At 46.8% G+C, this 19004-nt stretch overlaps 1 protein-coding gene across 3 annotated transcripts in view; it reads right to left on the bottom strand.

Annotated features, from left to right (window-relative positions):
• Positions 1-19004, bottom strand: part of SLC41A2 (solute carrier family 41 member 2) — a 705927-nt gene that overhangs the window by 486706 nt on the left and 200217 nt on the right. The window lies entirely within an intron of this gene.

Below are 19004 nucleotides of genomic sequence, written 5' to 3'. Positions count from 1 at the left end.
TTTTAGTAGCAAACACTTGCTATGTTGCATGGAAAACTGAGCGCAATGGCAATACATTCAGTGAACCGCACATCACACATCACATCAGTTATGCGGGAGTCGGAGAACAGCAACACTTTAGAGCAATGAAATGGTACTGGCCATAGCTCAATGTACTAACATAATTCAGCAGGGGCGTTGCTAGGGGAGGTTAAAGGGGCTATAGCCCCTGATCTTTTGGTTGTAGCCCCAGATAGAATCTCAGGAGCTTCAGCCAAAAGACTAGCTAGCCCACAGTCCCAACAGTTCTGACATCAGCGTAGCACCGGGTCTTTTCCAGACCTAGCAACTCCCCTGTAATTCAGCCTTCCATACACTGCTCCGACACCAAGTGGCCTGGGCCCTGCTTTACAACATACACAAGTAAAAGATAGACCTGTAAATCAACTTTAGTATTCTCGGCTCATGGGCAATGCTCTATAAGATGGACCAGTAAATATACACAAGTATTAATGGAAATTATTTGCAGGCCAGAGCATCATAGCAGCCAAATCTGCATCATATAATGAAAGAATCTCCAACGCCACCTCAGAATCCAAAGAGCTCTTCGCCATCTTCAAGGAACTCTCCACACCAGCCACTAAGTCACAAGAGATTGTCAAGGACCAAGCCTGGTGTAACACCATACAAACCGCCCTTCTAAAAAAAATCGAACTCCTCCAAGCCAAAATCTTAAACCATCACAAAAATCTCACTCAGCAAATCTTAGCTGCATCCCCTAAGGAAACAGTGATTGAGAACAAAAAGATAAGTCACATCACACCCTTTAAATTTGGAGAAGTCTCAGAAAAAGAGGTAATCGATATCGTTAACAGAATCAAACCCTCCAACTGCAAAGGCGACGCCTGCCCCGCCAAACTAGTCAAAGACTGTGTTGAGACACTAGCACCATTCCTCAAATCCTTCATTAATGCATCCTTCAACTCTAACTCAGTCCCAACCAGCCTAAAAGAAGCTTGGGTGCGCCCCCTTCTCAAGAAACCCACTCTAGATCCAGAAAACGCCAACAACTATAGACCCATTATAACAGTTCCCTTCCTGCTCAAGATCCTCGACAAAGTCGCCTACTCACAAATACAGCACTACCTCGAAGAAAAATCGCATCTTAGGCAAAAGGCAATCGGGCTTCCGCCCGGGGCATGGGACCGAATCGGCCCTTCTAGACCTTAAAATTCAACTTAATGACATCATGGACAAAGGCAAACCGGCTCTCCTCCTACTATTAGACCTATCTGTTGCCTTCGACCTGGTCAATCATGACATTCTAGGCACACAACTTAAAAATGAAGCTCACTTCTCGCCGGAAGCCGTCTCCTGGGTCAAATCCTTCCTCGAGGGTCGACTTATGAAAGTCTTTTCGGAATCTGCAAACGCTACCCCAACCACCATCCACTGTGGCGTCCCACAAGGATCCTGCACTGCACCCACCCTATACAACATTTTCACCCTCCCTCTGTTCAATGACCTCGGCCATCACCACATAGCTTACACCAACTATGCTGACGACACAAGTCCTGCTCCCCCTTACTGGCTTATATGAACAAGACGCCGCAGCACTAACTAAAATATACACAGCCATTCAAACCTGGATGGCAGCCAACGGACTCTGCCTTAACGGGGACAAAACAGAGATCCTACTAGTTGGCACCAAAGAAACACTAAATAAACTCCCGCCTCTATACAAATCCTTTAACGTCGATAACTGCACCATAACAGTCTCCACTGCGGTAAAAACGCTAGGAGTATACCTCGACTCCACTCTCTCCATGACACGGCAAGTCAATGCCGTAGCCTCCTCTGCTGCACTAACCACTAAGATAATCAACGCCGTTAAACCCTTCCTATCCCCTAAAAACTGCCTGAATGTAGCCAGAGCCACAGTAGGTACCAAATTGGACTACTGCAACGCCCTCTTCCTGGGCACATCTGCACAAAACATTAAAAAAATGCAAGTCACACAAAACAATGCTCTAAGAGCAGCCCTAAGCATTCCAAAAAGGGAGCACATCTCCCAAGCCAGAAAAGAAGCACAGTGGCTACCTATAAAAGAACGCATACTATTTAAATCCATGGCCATCACACACAGATGCCTCTCTGCCAATGCCCCACCCTATCTTTCTGAAAGGATCAACCTCCATACCTCCACTAGACCTACCAGGTCACACCTGACCAACCAGACCTATGTACCCACTTTCAAAAGAAGCAAAGCCGGAGGGTCCAGCTTCCAACACCTAGCACCCAAAAATTGGAACGCACTCCCCACCGCCTTAAGAAGCGAAAAATCATACCATGCCTTCCGTAGACTAGTCAAAACCACGCTGTTCCACTAACCCCGCCTCACCTGTATTCTCACCACTGTAATTATGGAAATAACAGCAAATGTATGAAAAAACGCATCTATGCTAATCTGTATATTCACCATGTATGCCTGTAACAAGTAAGACTTCTTAGCGCCACGATGCCCCCGGGCAGATGTGCGCTCTACAAATTCAAATAAATAAATAAATAAATAAGAGCTCCTGAACCTCCCACTGAGACCAATATGTTTTTCAACAATCTTTGAAGCCCTTCAAGGAAAGCAGCCTGTAGAGCAGTGTAGCAGGGCCTGCAAAGCCGTGGGCAGCGGCGCCCGCAGAGCAGTGTGCAGGGGGGTCATCAGCTATAATTTCATCAACCACGTTATTTTTCTTTTTATTTATTGTGCATTTTAGTACAATACTGAACTTTTCACACATCAATACCAGAAATAGCAATCAATAGAATCAATTAAAAGTAACATTTTCTACATTTGAAAAACTTTTTTCCTTTAAAAGCAACATCCAAAATTCTAAAAACCTTAAAGATAATGAAATTTCATTTGTGTTTAAAATTCTGATCCATAGATCCTCATCCATCAAGTTTAAAAGCCCTTCTGTTTTTTCCCTCCACAAGGAACGCAGGTCAGGGCAATAAACACAAAGATGTTTAAGGTTTCATCTTCCAGGGCACAGTGCCAGCAAAGTCTCCTTCCTCTTGGGGCCTTGCTCCTTATCCCCAATACCTCCATAGTAGGGAACATATTTAATTTTAACCTCAGCATTTGAAACCTAAAATCTATGGATGGATGCTTCTTCAAGTAGGGAACCAGAATATTAAAAATGTTTATCAACCAAACAAAGTGGTTGTTAAAACATTGGTATTCCAACAACTCAACCCTCAACTGTATCCAAACGTATCTGAATAGTTTTTGTTTCACCCTTGTTTGGATTCAGGGTCAGTTCCTCTATTGAATTGAATATTCAATTTTCACAAGAATCTGCGGACACCATTGAACCCAATTCACAAGCACCCTACAGTTGCCAGCTACCCACATGGCGTTCAGCTACATGAAAAAGGATGCCTTTTGAGAGAGACTATACAAGCATAGATTTGCAATTTTCCCTAATCAATTAATGTCTTAATTGGCAGCTGACCAAATTTATACAAAATCCCAGACACAGGGACTGATGCTGGGAGGCCCTCCACAGTTTTGCCTCCAATTTGTCCATGGTGCGTCTTTTTCCCAAGTCTGAGCGCCAAAGATCAATTTTGGGACAATGTGCTGTCTAAATAACTTTGCCAGAGGCATTAACAAAAATCTACCGAATTTGAAATCGAATTGGATTAGCGGATTTGTATCTGCCAAGAATTTGGAGTTAAGATCTCCAGCCGGTCCCTCCTTCCCTTTCCATTGTAAATGAAAGAGCCCAAGTACTTATACTGGTTAACAACCTTCAAAGCCTGGCCATCCAAGAATCAACCAAATGATTTCCATTTAGACCTCTCCCCATTCAGTACCAATATTTTTGATTTGGTCATGTTGAGCAATAGGTGCGAATTACTCAGGACTACATCAAGAGCCTGTAAAGCCCTCTGCAGGCCTATGGGGGTCATCGCAGATGACCATGTCATCCGCATCATTTCCCCCAGCTTTGGCGGGTTTGTCCCCACTAGGTTCCAACAGGTAGCCATATCCTTTATATAGAAACTAAACAGGAATGGCGTGAGTACACAACCCTGGCGCAGCCCTCAATTTGCCTCCATCTAGCCTGTAAAAGAACCATGAGAATTCAGTCTCACCTTAATTTTAGTCCCCAAATGGAGGGCCTCCAAGATCTCAATCAGGGGTAGGGGGCATCCATTATCGTTCAAGCTCTTCCACAAAATTGGCCTGTTAACGTGATCGAAGGCTTTGCTTACATGAAGCTATGCCAAATACACCGGTCTCCCCTGTTGTTTAGCCTGCCCTGAAAGAACAGACAAAACAAGGCTGTTTAAGGATGTCCCTCGCCCATCTCAAAGCCTGCTTGGCAGAAATCCAGAAAGTTAGCACCCCCCCACCCAAGTATGTAGTTCTTTCAACATCATCTTGGCAAAGATCTTATTTGAGGCGTCCAATAATTAAATTGACCTATATTGCAGAGGAGATAATAATAAAGATTAAGACAATCAATGCTGCAGTCCAGGTCCCAGGGAGCTCTCTTTTTACCAAAATGTTTCTAAACAATTTGCTCAATAGTTGGGCCCACAAAAGGACATTTGACTGGAGAGGAAATTTGACCAGACATCAGGACCTGGAGCGTTGGACCTTTCTCTCAACTTTATTAATAGGGCAATGTTGTCCAGGCCCCAACAAAGAGCCCCCCGCCAGCTAACATGCAAAAAAGAGCTACTAGTATCCAACCCTTTTTTTGTATACCTCTGTAAAATGATGTACCCATACTTCTTCCAGTATTGCCAGAGTCTGTAGGAATTGATCAGTCCCCCTTGGCCTTATCAATTCCCAGAACCTAGTGGTATTATTTCCCAGCCTGCAGCCAAATATTTTTTCAGCATCATTGAGTCCCATAAGAAACCTATGGCCCTTTAGCCAATGTGTGTAGCTCTGTTTCACTTTGCGTGTTTGTGAGTTCTCCCAACGGCCTCTCACTCTTTATCGCTCTAATTTCTAAGTGCATCCACCTTTTACGCACCAGTACCTGTGCACCAAAATCATGAATGGACCCAACCAGTTATGACCTTTTTTCCAGATATTTAGAAGGCAACAACCCTCCCTGCACTGAGGCAACCGCGTTAATATGTACTTCTTGGTGGATTTCTGTTGGACTGTCTGTTTGGGAGGTCTTCTCATCACAGGGTTTTCCTGGACTCCAACGCCTATGTTCAGAACAGAGTTTTCCGATGCTTTAAGGCTGAGGATCCAGGATAGATACCTTGTCCTGCACCAAACTACAAGCTAGTAGATTCTTCTGGAAGAGAATTAACTTGGTGGGGGTCTTGACTCATTTATATCAAGTTCAATCCTTACAATTTTACCCTATGGTGCGGAGATCTGGGCCCAAGAAAATCTTCCAAAAATGATCCAACTAGAGGAAAATGTATTAAACAGACTGGTTGGAGTGCCTCATCGCACATCTCCCGAACTAGTATTTCTGGAATTTGTCATTGACCCGATACACATGAAATGTCTCTCGTGCCTTAACACGTATTGGAAGTTGAAAAAGGGCTTAGGTGCCAATTTACTTGGGTTGATTCACGATGCGCTCATACATGAATTTGGAAACATGCCTGTCAATTGTATTGTGAAAATAAAATCAATAGCGGACAGATGGCTAGTACTGGTTCCTGAGTGTAACATCTGCTAACCGTAAAAAAAGACAAAAAAATCATGAAGGTCACACTATCTGAGAATAGCCGTGAACAACTCATTATTGGCTTGGAAACTAAAAGTAATTCTGCAGAATGCATTGAGTATATTCAGAGTCATTCGGATCTCCCTAGATATGTTGATCATTTTTTGGGAAACATGTTAGTATGGGAGTACATCAAAAAGTTTAATGTAATGAAGTCATTGGAGATAACAGGAGCATCGACAAACATACCAAGAGAACACAGATCATGTTGTCTTTGTGGGGATGCCACACTGGAAACTAAGACACCTGTTAACTGAATGTCCCTCACTTGTGAATTTAGGGCGGACAGCCTTTACGGCCTTCCAAGGGAAGAACTTTGGCATACTTTCATGCATGGAAACAAAGACGCATACATTATATATTTCACCATTTTTTGGAGAAAGATCATGACGATATTTGAACTACTGGACTGATCGTAAGAAATCCCCTACCTGCATGTCTTCTTTTAAACTGATTTTAAATACATTTTATGTGGAATGATTTTATTACTTTACTATGTTAAGTGTGTTTTGCCTGGTTTACTTATGGTTTGATGTTAGAGATTAAAAGTTGATTTTATTAATTGAATAATACAATTAAAAAAATGACAATGCATTACTTACCCTAAAAGCATTTCTGATGGTTGTATCTGCTTAGAATCACATGCTGTGCATAGGTCCGACATCCAGTGGTCACTGCGGAGTATTGCATTTTGTTTTTCGTAGTCGAAAAGGGGACGTCGACAAGGCGTGTCTGTAACACTATCCCTATAGTGACGTGCGTTGTACCCACAATCCCCCACGCGTCGAGGTCCCTCTGTTTGTATTTTTTCTGCCCTGAAGGAGCCTTCTATATGTGAGTGAGTACAGAAAAGAAAGAGAGATGTAGAAAGGTGTCTATGTTCCTTCCATCCGAGCGGGGAGGAAGGGTGGGCGCATGTGAATCTAAGCAGATACAACCATCAGAAATGCTTTTACGGTAAGTAATGCATTGTCTTCTGATGTTTGCTAATCTGCTTAGAATCACATGCTGTGCATATACTAGCGAGCAGTACCCGGAGTTGGCGGTGGGTTATGAGAAGGAACAGTAGAGAAAAGAGGTCTTAATACTGCCTGTCCCACCTGGGAGTCAGATCTAGAGTGTGCATCTAGACAGTAGTGTTTTGTAAAGGTGTGCACAGAACTCCAGGTAGCCGCTTTGCAGATGGGCTCAAGGGGAACATTTGCAATGAACGCTATGGAAGCCCCAGTGCCTCGAGTAGAATGTGCTCTTGGCTTGAAGGGTAGTTCTCTCTTAGCAAGAGTTTAACAGAGTGATGCATTGAACAATCCATCTAGATATAGTGGACTTTGAGACTGCATCTCCTTCTCTTCCTGCTGCCACCGAGACAAAGAACTGATTAGTCTTTCTCAGTGGCCTGGTTCTTTCCATGTATAACATGACAGCTTCGCGTACATCTAGTGTATGCAGACTTTTTTCTCCCAAGTTGGAAGGGTTTTGAAAGAAAGTTGGTAATTCTATTGACTGGTTTACATGGAATTGAGACGAATTTTGGTGCAAACCTTGGGTGTGTCCGTAGAATCACCTTATCCTTGTGAACTGTTACGAAGGGGTCTAGAACAGAAAGAGCCTGTAGTTCACTTACTCTCCTAATGGAGGTGATAGCTATTAGGAAAGCAGTCTTAAGAGTGAGGTCTTTAAGAGTTGCCTTGTGCATGAGTTCAAAAGGCGAGCCCATGAGTCTAGAAAGTACCACATTTAAGTCCCATCCGGGAGCTGGGTTAGCTATCGGAGGGTGTATTCTCTTTACCCCCTCCATGAAGGCCTTGATAACTGGTATCTTCCACCACGACACTTTAAGTTGGGAAGTGGTGTATGCAGAAAGTGCCGCCAGGTGGACTTTAATGGAATTGAACACTAGACCTGAATCCAGTAAATGGGTCAAGTACAGAACAATGTGTGTGGGAGAGCAGTCAACCGGGTTGATGCTCTTACCTCTACACCAGATGACAAATCTTTTCCACTTGCTAGAATAGCAGTGGCGAGTATTAGGTTTTCTGGCTTCCCTGAGGATGTCCATACATCTCTGCGGGAGTTGTAGATTTCCAAATTCTATGATCTCAGGAGCCAGGCTGCTAGGTTCATGGTCTGAGGGCATGGATGCAGTGTCCAGCCCTTGTCCTGTGACAGCATGTTGTACGGGCAGGGAAGTTTCACTGGGGGAGATAGGGACATCTCCATCAAGTGAGCGAACCATGGCTGCCGGGCCCACATTGGGGCCACTAGTATCATGGTAACTTGCTCCTGGTGCATCTTGTGCACAACTTTGTTGAGAAGGGGAGTCGGGGGAAAGGCGTAAACAAATTTCCCTGACCATTGAATCGATAGACCGTTCCCCTTGGACTGGTTCTGGGGGTACCTGGAGGCGTAACTTTGGCATTGTGAGTTCTCCAGAGTTGCGAACAGGTCTATTTCCGGGAATCCCCATTGCGTGAAGACGTCTAAGACGATGTCTTCGTGCAATCGCCATTCGTACTCTTCGGGCAGGGAGAAGTCTCTGCTGAGTTCGTCTGCTAGCAGATTGAGGTCCCCTGGTACGTGTTGTGACAGTAGGAACATGTGTTTGAGAGCCCACTTCCATATATTCTGGGACAGCTTGGACAGTCCTGGAGAGTGGGTGCCCCCCTGCTTGTTGATGTAGTACATGGCTGTGGTGCTGTCTGTAAGGACCATCACTGTCTTCCCTTGTAGGTGTTCCTGGAAGGCTTTTAGTGCTTTGAACACCGCCAGTAGCTCCAGTAGGTTTATGTGCTTGGATGCTACGTTCGGAGTCCACACTCCGTGAGCAGTCTGATGGGATAGGTGAGCCCTCCATCCTGTGAGGGATGCGTCCGTGGTTAGAGTGGCCTCCACCGCGGGTGTGGCAAAGGGTTTTCCTATTATCAGGTTTTCGTTTGTCCACCACCGTAGCGAGAGAACCAAGGCCTGCGAGACCACCACTAGATCGTCTCATTGACCGCTGGCCTGACACCACTGGCTGTTGAGCCACTCTTGCATTGGGCGCATGCGCAGGCGCCCATGAGGTACCAAATAAATACACGACGCCATCATTCCTAGCAAGCGCATCGCTTTGCGCACCGTCACCTCTCGACCTGCCACATATTGGGGGATCTGAAACAGCATGTTTTGGACCCTCTCGTTGGAGGGCAAGACGAGGCCGTCCTTTGTTCGAATTAGAGCCCCTAGGAATTGTTTGACTTGGCTGGGGTCTAAGCTGGACTTCTTCTCGTTGATGGAGAAGCCCAGTTGGAACAAAAGGTCTACAGTCTTTTGGGTGTTTGAGAAGCATGTCTCGTAAGAATCCCCTGTTATGAGCCAGTCGTCGAGGTAAGGGTATACTGGGATGGATAACCTGCGCAGGTGGGCCGCTGCCACTGCCAGTACTTTCATGAATACCCTTGGTGCAGATGCTATGCCGAAGGGTAGCACTCTGAACTGGTAGTGTTTGCCCTCTATCATGAACCTGAGGTATTTTCTGTGCGCTGGCAACATTAAAATATGAAAGTATGCATCTTTCATGTCCAGTGTTGTCATGTAATCTCCCTGTGATAGCAGTGGGATCACTTCCTCTAGGGTCACCATACGAAACTTTTGGGGTTTGACAAACTTGTTCGCTGGGCGCAGATCTAATATAGGGCGCATGGTTAGATCCTTTTTGGGTACAAGGAAGTACACTGAATAAATACCTTGCATTACCTGAGATAGAGGCATGACCTCTATGGCTCCTTTTTGCAGCAGTTGATCCATTTCTTGGAGAAGGATGGCGAGGTGTTCTGGTGTCATGCGGCGTCCCCTCGGGGGTCTGTATGTTGGGGAACTGTTGAACTCTATACAGTAGCCGCGGGCTATGGTGGAAAATACCCAGCGGTCTGATGTTATTCCCTCCCATGCTGGAAGAAAGGATGTTAACCGGCCCCCGACCGGCGTTGCATGGGAGGGGACGCGAATCTTCACGTCACTTGGTGGTGTTGTTGGCTTAGGAGCCTCTGGGGGTGGAACCCCGGCCTCTTCCCTTGCCACGGCGTTGACCCCTCTGATTGTACTGGCCGCTATTACCCTGGTAGTTGCTGGCAGAATACTGTTGGTTTTGTTGCTGGCGTTGTCCACGAAAAAAGCGCTTATTACCAAATCCCCGCCTGTTAGGGGGTTTTGAAATTTGGTCTAAGGTCTTTATTGTATCAAATTCTTTCTTCGTGTTCTCCAGCGCGTCATCTACTGCTCTCCCAAAGAGGTTGGACTCCTCTATGGGTTTATTAATAAGGGACACTTGTGTTTCCGCCTTAAATCTGGAATTGCGAAGCCAGACGTGACACTTCAGTAAAATTCCTTGTACCAGAGAGCGGCCAGCCGTCTCTGCTGCATCGAGGGTATTCTTGACGATGCTTTGATTGACCAGAGAGCCCTTGTTAACTGTAGCCAGTAAACGAGCCCTTAGGTGTTTGGGAACTTCTTCGATGTCCTGTTTGAGCTTAGCCCATTGCGCATCGGCGTAGCTTGCCCATAGGGTATTATTATTGGCGATTCTGGTAGAGAATGCTGCAGAGGTGGTGATTCTCTTGGCTAGGGCATACAGCTTCTTCCCCTCTTTATCTGGGGGTGCCTCTCTGGAAGATAGTGGGACTCCTGCCCTTTTCCTGGTGTTGGTCACGACCAGGGAGTCTGGGATTGAGTGACCCTTAATATTTAATGGGTCCGATTGAGAAGGAGAGAACAGTTTCTCAATCCTCGGATTGGGCCCTCTCACCAATGCAGGAGTGGAAAGAGAAGGTGTAATACGTCTCTTAACTGAGGCGAGGATGGGTATAATCTGGCTAGTGGGGGGTTTTTCTTTGATAATCCTCTCCACAAAATCGGTGTCTGGGGTGACCTCCCCAGTTTCGATTTCGAAATGTGCTGCTGCCTTTTTCAGCAGTGCATTGAAGGTGGGTTGATCATCGACAGGCGAAGGGTTCCTGACTGGTGTAGTTTCAGTAGACCCGATTACTATACTGCTACTGCCTGTGTCAGTCGACCTAGCCGGTGACTGCCAGGGATTTGGGTCGCCCTCGCCTGTGTCTTCCTGGAATCCCTCCTCACATAAGTTAGTTTCCTCGTGAAAACCTTCCTCTTCTTGTTGGCCTTCAACATAGGTGAACTCATCTTCCTCCTGGAAGAAGGTGTCTTCCTCAGTGGGATTGTAAGAGTATATGTCCTCCTATATGGGGGTTATAAAACTTCTGGTATTTAGCCCTTGGACTCTCCAGGGGTGACTCCCTTGGTCTCTTGGGTGCCCTGTCTTCTGGGATGGACATGAACCTGTCTTAGTTTGTCCATACAGGTCTGGAACCTTTCAAAGGTCCACTGAGGTCGGCCAGGACAGTCTGGGAAAGAAAAAGGAGTTTCTTCCTCCTGTAATTGTCTGGTTTTGTCCCATAACGTCGAAGAAAGTGAGCCTTCGCCTTCTGAGTAGCCTTCTTGCTGGCTAGGGCCTTCTGTCGGCGTCGGGAACTGGCCTGATCTGTTTTCCGGCGCTTTCGGCGTATCTTTGGCCTTGTGCGCGGTTTCCGGCGGTTCACTCGCCATACGTCTCTGGCCGTCCTTAGATGCTATGCGCGCGAGGCTTTCGGCGATCATTCTCTCTTCCGAGGGATCGGTCGCCATCGCGCTATGTAACGTCGAGCCTTTGCTCGTCGAGTCCTTGCCCGTCGAGTCCTTGTTGGCAACGTGAGCACTCTTGCGATGCGCGTCGCAGGAGGTTTTGGTGTTAGCGCCCTTATTTTTAGAATGCCCAGTCGCCTGTCACGGAAGCGGTTGCGGGGAGGGCTGACGACCCTTACGATCGGCGGAAGACGCTGTTGGGCCCGGCGTCCCCGTTGGCGCTAAGGCTGCCTTCGTCTTCGACGAATGCGTGCCGGGGGGTATGTGCTTTGGTGTTCTTCCGTGTGCGTCCTTGTCGCCGGGGTGTTCATCCCCATAAGCTGGGCGTGAGCCGGGCTTGTCGGGGCCGGGGATGGACGACGAGGAGCGTGAACGCTCCTTTGAGAGGTCTACAGCCTCCGTTACGGGGGCCGTGTAGTCACTGTCCTAGTCACACTCTGCGGCGGCGGCAGCGGGCGAGGAGTCAGGCCTAGACATGGCGTAGGCCGCCCACCTTTTGACTCTGCGGTCTTTTAGAGTTTTGGGCTTTAGCAGTCGTCCTCCTGGTGTCGAGGGGTAAGCAACGGTTGCACCGTTTGTGCTTATCCTTCCAGGTATATCTACCCTTGCAAAGCGGGCAAAACCTAAATGGCGTCCTCTCCATAGCTGAGTGTAATAAGTGTGACTATGACCTCGAAAGAGAGGGAGGGGAAAGAGAAAGGCATTCTTAAAGAGAAGAAAGAAAGACCACAAACCCCACTCTCCCTACTGTGTATGGCCGGCGAGGCAAGGCCACGTGTTCGGCAGCGCCGAAGGATCCCCTCCGCTCGTCCTTCCGTCGAAGATCTTGCTCGGCGGAGAAACAGCTCTGCGTCGAGGGCGGGATCTACGTTATTGATATTAATAACAAATGACCAAAGGTCGAAGAAACTATTTGGCAATGTCTCTCAAGGAGCTCCGCATAAAGGCGACCAGTAGCTGGGCGGAAAAAAACAATCTGAGGGACCTCGACGCGTGAGGGATTGTGGATACAACGCACGTCACTATAGGGATAGTGTTACAGACACGCCTTGTCGACGTCTCCTTTTCGACTACGAAAAACAAAATGCAATACTCCGCAGTGACCACTGGATGTCAGACCTATGCACAGCATGTGATTCTAAGCAGATTAACAAACATCAGAAATATAGATTCATTTGGATCGCTCGTGAAAGGCAATCTCTCCATCATTCCCTGATCTTGGAAACATATCACTGGTGTCAGATATTTTAGCTTTCACAAAGGAAACGGCTTACCCATACCTTAGCGTTGATTATTCCGGTCCAGGGCAGTGGAATGATCCAAACTCCCGCAATATTGGCTATTCTAATTACAAGAAAAAGGGTAACCTTCTCTGATAGCTCCTCGGACGGCAGCGCGTCTTTTCCCAATCAAAATCCCCGGGGACATAGTGGCCGCCAATGGAATAGAGGCCAAAATAGGGGCAGGAGATGACAGCAAAATTGGCACTAGCAACAATATGGCCAAATGCCGTTATTTGCACCACTGGGCCCATATCCATCTTTTCCACCACCTAAGCTCCCTTTTTTCCGCCTGTGGATTTAGGGGCCCCCTCCAATAGAAAATGTGTTTGAAACCAGGAGACGAGCCTACAGGCATTAAAAAGTCCATCGGCTGTATACAATATCTCTAAAAAGATACTAACCAAAGAGGGTTTTCCTTCATTCCAATGAAAAATCGCAGTAAAATGGAATTGGAAATTGAACTCTGAGTTCTTCAGGAAGGTACGCCTTAGAGATTATTTTGGAACAAAAGCTACTGAGTCCAGCGACAACAGCAATACACCATTTAGAGCAAAGTCAGGGTTCACCCCTACAGCCCAAATGATCTCTAATGAAACTATAACGTTTGAACGTTCGGTCCTAAGGGATTTCAACTCTATTCTGTCATCTACTATGGAGTCCAAACATCTAGGAACATACAATTTTTCTAAAAAAGAATGGCAGTGCCTACATAACCTTAAGGAAGACACCTCCATTATTATTAAACAGGCCGATAAAGGCAGGGGTGTAGTGGTTTGTGATACTGAATATTATAACACTGAAGTCTTGAGACAGTTGGATAATTCTGTCGTTTTTCACAGATTAAGAGGCGACCCCTACTGACAGCTTTAGGAGGGATATCTTGGCCGTCACTACACGGGCACGCGATGTGGATATACTAAGTGACAAGGAGTTCCAATACCTTACAATCAAAGGGACCAGGTCTCCGCTTTTTTACATCCTCCTGTTATGCCGTCTGTCCTACATACCCCACAGGCGGGCACCCACAGGTCTACTACCGCTGCCCTCTTTGGTCCCGGTCCACCCCCCACCCATAGATCCCCACTCACTCATGCAGGGCGGCAGCAACAGCGACATGACATGCATAGGCAGCGCGCATGGAGACAGCCTGTTGGATATGGGCGCACAAACTTTTTGCATCCGTTTCGTCAGTGGCAACTACCTTGGCGTCTCGCAACTGGTCGGCGGAGCCACCGGCTCCTCCCGCTGCATCATCACGTGACCCGGAAGGCCCGGCCGAAAGTTGTTACTTCGGATCACGTGACAAGGAAGCGTGTGGGACAGCACATCATGTGACGCGGTCACCTGATGAGCCTCTCTCCATTCAAATACTGTGAGGGAACGCTCGTTCAGTGCTTCACAGCTGACTTGTTTTGGCACTGTTTGGCGTTCTTGTTACTACGATCATGGTATTGAATTACGGACTGTTTTGTCAGACATCTTCTTGTCAAGCCCTTGGTTATCGTTCTGCTCTGCTGGTTACCAGACTTTTGGACTGCTTCTAGCTTCCTTTGGATTACCACTTGGATTTGGCGTGCTCATCCGGTCTAGACCTCGAACTCCTATCTGATTGCCTACGGATCTCCCCACGCTCTGCAACACCCGAACTTGTCATTCCAGCTCGCGCAGGTATTCTGGTACGAGTCCACCCGGATTGCCATCCAGTGCGCTACATCACTTGCTGCTGCCAGTCACACCCTGTCTCTGCACAGAACACTTCCCATCCTGTCTGTACTACTTAGGGCTTGGGCCCCTCCACCTTGGTAAGCCCTTTAGTATTAAGTTACATTGTGATCCTCGCCAGTTTACCTTGTCATTGTACTTACCCATTGCTTGATTTACAGCGATCGGGGGGTTTCCGGTGTTCCTGGTTCCTGGCATTTCCGCCACTCAATACCTGTGGCCTCAAGGATCGCTCAGGGAGTTATTGTGCATCTCCCTGTGCTTTACTTATGGGACAGAGGCCCCATAACCTTCACGACCATCAAGTTATAACACCTCCCCAAAGTGCATAAAAACAGCCAAAATCCCCCCGGTAGACCTATTGTCTAGCTGTGCGGCTCGCTACTGGAACCCTTGGGTAAGTATTTAGACTTCTTTCTCAAACCTCTAGCGGCCGCTACTGCCACCTACTTAGCGGATACAACAGATGCAATTCTACATCTTGAGGGACTACCATTTGATTCTGCAACCCATTTATTCATCACACTAGATGCAGAGTCCCTTTACTCTAATATTCCCCAGTTGGAGTTCCTATCAATAATGAAGTTTTTCCTGGATTGTAGAAGCGATCCCGAAATGGTCGCCAGTGAGTTTTTGATTGAACTATTGGAAATAGCATTAACCAAAAATTATTTCTGATTTAAAGAGTAATTTTTCTTGCAAACAAAGGGCACCGCCATGGGCGCAGCTTTCGCCCCAAACTATAACATCCTCTATATGTGGACGTTTGAAAAAGCCTTCATCTTGAATGACTCCAATCCTTTCCATCAGGCCATAACATTCTACAAAAGGTACACAGATGACATCATTATCTGGGACAAAACCAAAGGTGACCATGTCCAGTTCTTGACATGGATTAATACCCTTAATGAACACCTTAAGTTTACTATGTCCATAGATAACAATTCTATACCTTTTTTGGACCTTTTAGTTAAGTCTAGAAATGGAACCATTGTGGTGGACCTATACCGTAAAACCACGGATAGGAACACGATATTACATTTTGATAGATTTCATCCCCACTCACTGCGAACCAGCATACCGTATGGCTAGTCTCTGAGGGCAAGGCGGAACTGGAGCGATAAACATGACTTCTCTCTACAAGCAGATATAACAGAAGATCACTTGCAGTCCAGAGGCTACCCGACTCATATTTTGAGACAATCATGAAAGAGAGCACACCATCAACACCGGGATATCTTGTTATCAAAAAAACCCCGGGAAAATCCATCCAACACACGGCTGGTTTGCGCCATGATGTTTAGCACCTATCACCCGGCCATTAAAAAGGCCATTAGCAAACACTGGCCTTTGTTACAGTTAAATGATCGCAATTTGGATCTCCCAATGTATGCCCTTAAAAAAGGCAGGAACCTAAAAAATTGGCTGTCTAAAGCAGACAGAGCTCAAGTGAAACTAAAACCTAAAACCATCTCAGAAATGTGGGGCATCAATAAAATCTGTGGCCACTTTGCATGTAGATATTGCTGCCAATGTGCATCTACTTTGACAGGCAAGACGGTGATGATCAATAATAAATTGTGGTATCTTAGAGATCACACGACTTGTAATTCTAGAATGTTATATATTGTGTTACCTGCCCCTGCAACAAGACATATGTAGGAGAGACATCCAGGCTGGTGAAACTTAGAATTACGGAACACAGGTCTAAAATAAGAACCAAAAGCGTTTCATCTCCTCTTGTATCCCATTTTCTTGACAACAATCAATCACAGTTGTGATAAACTTACCTGGGGTGTTCTGGAATCAGTCAAAGGCGTGGATATGTATGCTACTGCCGACAGACTCTCCACCTGTGAACAATGGTGGATCTATAACACCCAGAGTTTTCTAGTGGGTCTCAATCTCCAAGAAGAGTAGATTCTGGGCACTTGAGGCATCATATATTCGCCCCCCTTTTTTGAATCGCCATATACTTGTATATAGAATTCTGTACAAGGCCTTGGATCCTTCGGCCCTGGCAGCACGTTTAAGCAGAGCTGCCTTATTTAAACACTGGCAATTTGGCGTCCCTGCAATTTCTGGGGCTACAAAGTTAAACAACTACCAGATGCCCTGCAGTTTACACAGGCATGCGAGGTGAGATAGATTCACTGACCGGCCTGAGGGGCTTGAGCTGCTATTTTTTTAGGCAGACAAGAGTTATCAGAGGCCAGTCAGGTGACCTTCATCACAACACACGTTTTGCAGCTCAGCCACATTTTCTTGCCTTTTAATTGATCGGCGCAGACCCTGACGGAAATGCCTGACAATTACTTTACCATGGTTAACGGCCCAGTGCCTCCGCAGTATGAAGCGTGAGATGTTACGCCCCCCAAGGCTCTGCCTGCATTTGGCTGTATAAAAACACCTGCCTGACATTAGGCTAGGCGTTGCCGAAAACTAGAGACGCGGGCCGAGGAGGAGACAATTTTCAACATGACCACGGTAAGCGCCAAGTCAATACGGAGTCTTGTAAGGCTCCATAGGGCAGGACTGGCAACGGCTCAGCGTAAGTAATTAGTAGTTTACATTAGCGATTGGAGGTAGGGCTAGTTGTGCAGCAGCAGACTGTAGTACAATACATCTTCTGCCTTTCAATCATTCAATGACAGCATCCACTTAGCCTGACAGGAGTTACTGAGATGAATTTACAAGCCGAACGCCGTCATTGTAGCACACGCTTTTTAACTCACTATGAGCTGAGTTTAACTGGCTTCTCGAACTGCCCTTTTGACACAGGTCCGTTTACCATATGAAGAGGGACAGCTCCTACCAAGGTTGAAATCAAGTGGGATATAACTTCCGATTAAGAGAAAGTTTTCGCTCCATGTGGAGGACAGCAAGCTATCCATGGGAGGGAGACTCTGAGCCTTGGCTCCTGGTGAATTTTGGAACATTGTTGTAAACAAAATGCACAAATGTATAACTCGTGTACCCCCAGAGGTCAAATGCTATTGAGCGGTATATACCTTAAAACCAGGCGCTGTTCCTTCTTCCTTTTTTACCTTTCATTCTTGTTCTAGTGCTTCTTTAGCCGCGGAGTGGTCATCACGCTGAATTAGAAAGATGAGTGTGGTCACTATCCTGCATATTCAATTAAGCTCACTATGAATTGGGTCCTAATGGTCTTTGACCTATCCTTTGTTACACAGGTCCTTTAATTCAGCGTAGAGTAAGGGTTTTTTTTGGACCATATACCCGGGAGGACAACATAATTTTCCAACTAGAAGGAAGCATCTATTCCAGGCGGCTGACCGTGAACCAGCTATGGGAGGGTGACCTAGAGCGCCCCCATTTTGGTGAGTCCTGAACATTTTTTAAAAAAAGATTTTTAATTGATGACCATTTGGGGTTTTGGCATGTGTCAACCGAATGCATTTTGATCATTTCACTTCACAATCGGCATGTAGGGGACGCGATTCCCACTTGAAAAAATGTCCTTGTTCTGTGTCTCTACAGGCCAATTTAGTTGTGGTCTGTTCAGCGTGGGGCTGACACGCTACCGGAAGCAATGTTTTTATGCTCCGTTTAGCTTCTTTCGGTTGAGAATATGGCATTATGATTATTCTCCCATCTTTTTTTCCCGCCAGACAGGATCACTGCTTTATAAATATTGTCAGTTTACCTCTCATCACGAATAAAGTTTGCTTTCTTGGGCGGCCATGGAAAAGCCAACAGAACCTCAGAGCTCTCACAGATCCTGAACATAGATACGCCAATGCTGGCCTGATATCCTTACGAAAACTCTAAGAAGCGGCATATAAAAAGGTGGCGGAGGGTCCAGAGCACAACGGAGCTAAGCTCGGGCAGAGAACGACCCGAAAGTAACTGCCGAGCCGATACACAAAATGGCTGTCTGCTCGCTAACGAGCAGACAGAGACGCAGAGCTTAGCAGCGATGGAGGGATCGAGACGACCAGATGGCAGAGCAAAGCAGGGGAGAGGAGCGCGCCAAGAGCAGTGACCGGCTAGCAGCACCACAAGCAGAGACAGCCTACAGGACTCTGAGTCAGTGAAGAAACCCGGCAGATTACGCCCGGACTAACACCGGCACGGCACACAGTATGAACTCCAGAGGGAGCGAGATAAGGGGCACCACTACACAGAATCCTCACTGCATGATACGCTAGGTGGGGGTGTGCTGGTGAAGGTAGAAGGGGTAAGCTGGTGAAGTCGGCAATAGCGCACTGCCATACAGATGGAGAGCCCCACCGGAGGCCGTTGAACCCCCCCGGAGACAACTCACGCCGAACCTAATATCAGCAGGCAACTGGGTGTGACTGGGTGCAATGACTGCCCCAAGGACCACACTACGCTAAGCTGAAGTGCCTAATCCAGGTAGCAAAGTGTGGAAAAGGATTCAAGTCATCAGTAGCAGAAGAACGCTCACAGTGGCGGGTATACACGGATACGCCCGCACCTTCACATAGCGTGTCCTCAACGTGGGAGAGCATAATCCACCGACACATAACACTGTACTCCGGGACACAAAGGCAGACCTGCCCAGGTTGTTTGAGGGGGAAAGGGGGTG

The sequence above is a fragment of the Ambystoma mexicanum genome, chromosome 12, assembly GCF_040938575.1.
Source record: "Ambystoma mexicanum isolate Mex_15411 chromosome 12, UKY_AmexF1_1, whole genome shotgun sequence".
Taxonomy (NCBI): domain Eukaryota; kingdom Metazoa; phylum Chordata; class Amphibia; order Caudata; family Ambystomatidae; genus Ambystoma; species Ambystoma mexicanum.
This window is presented reverse-complemented; position numbering and strand designations above follow the sequence as displayed.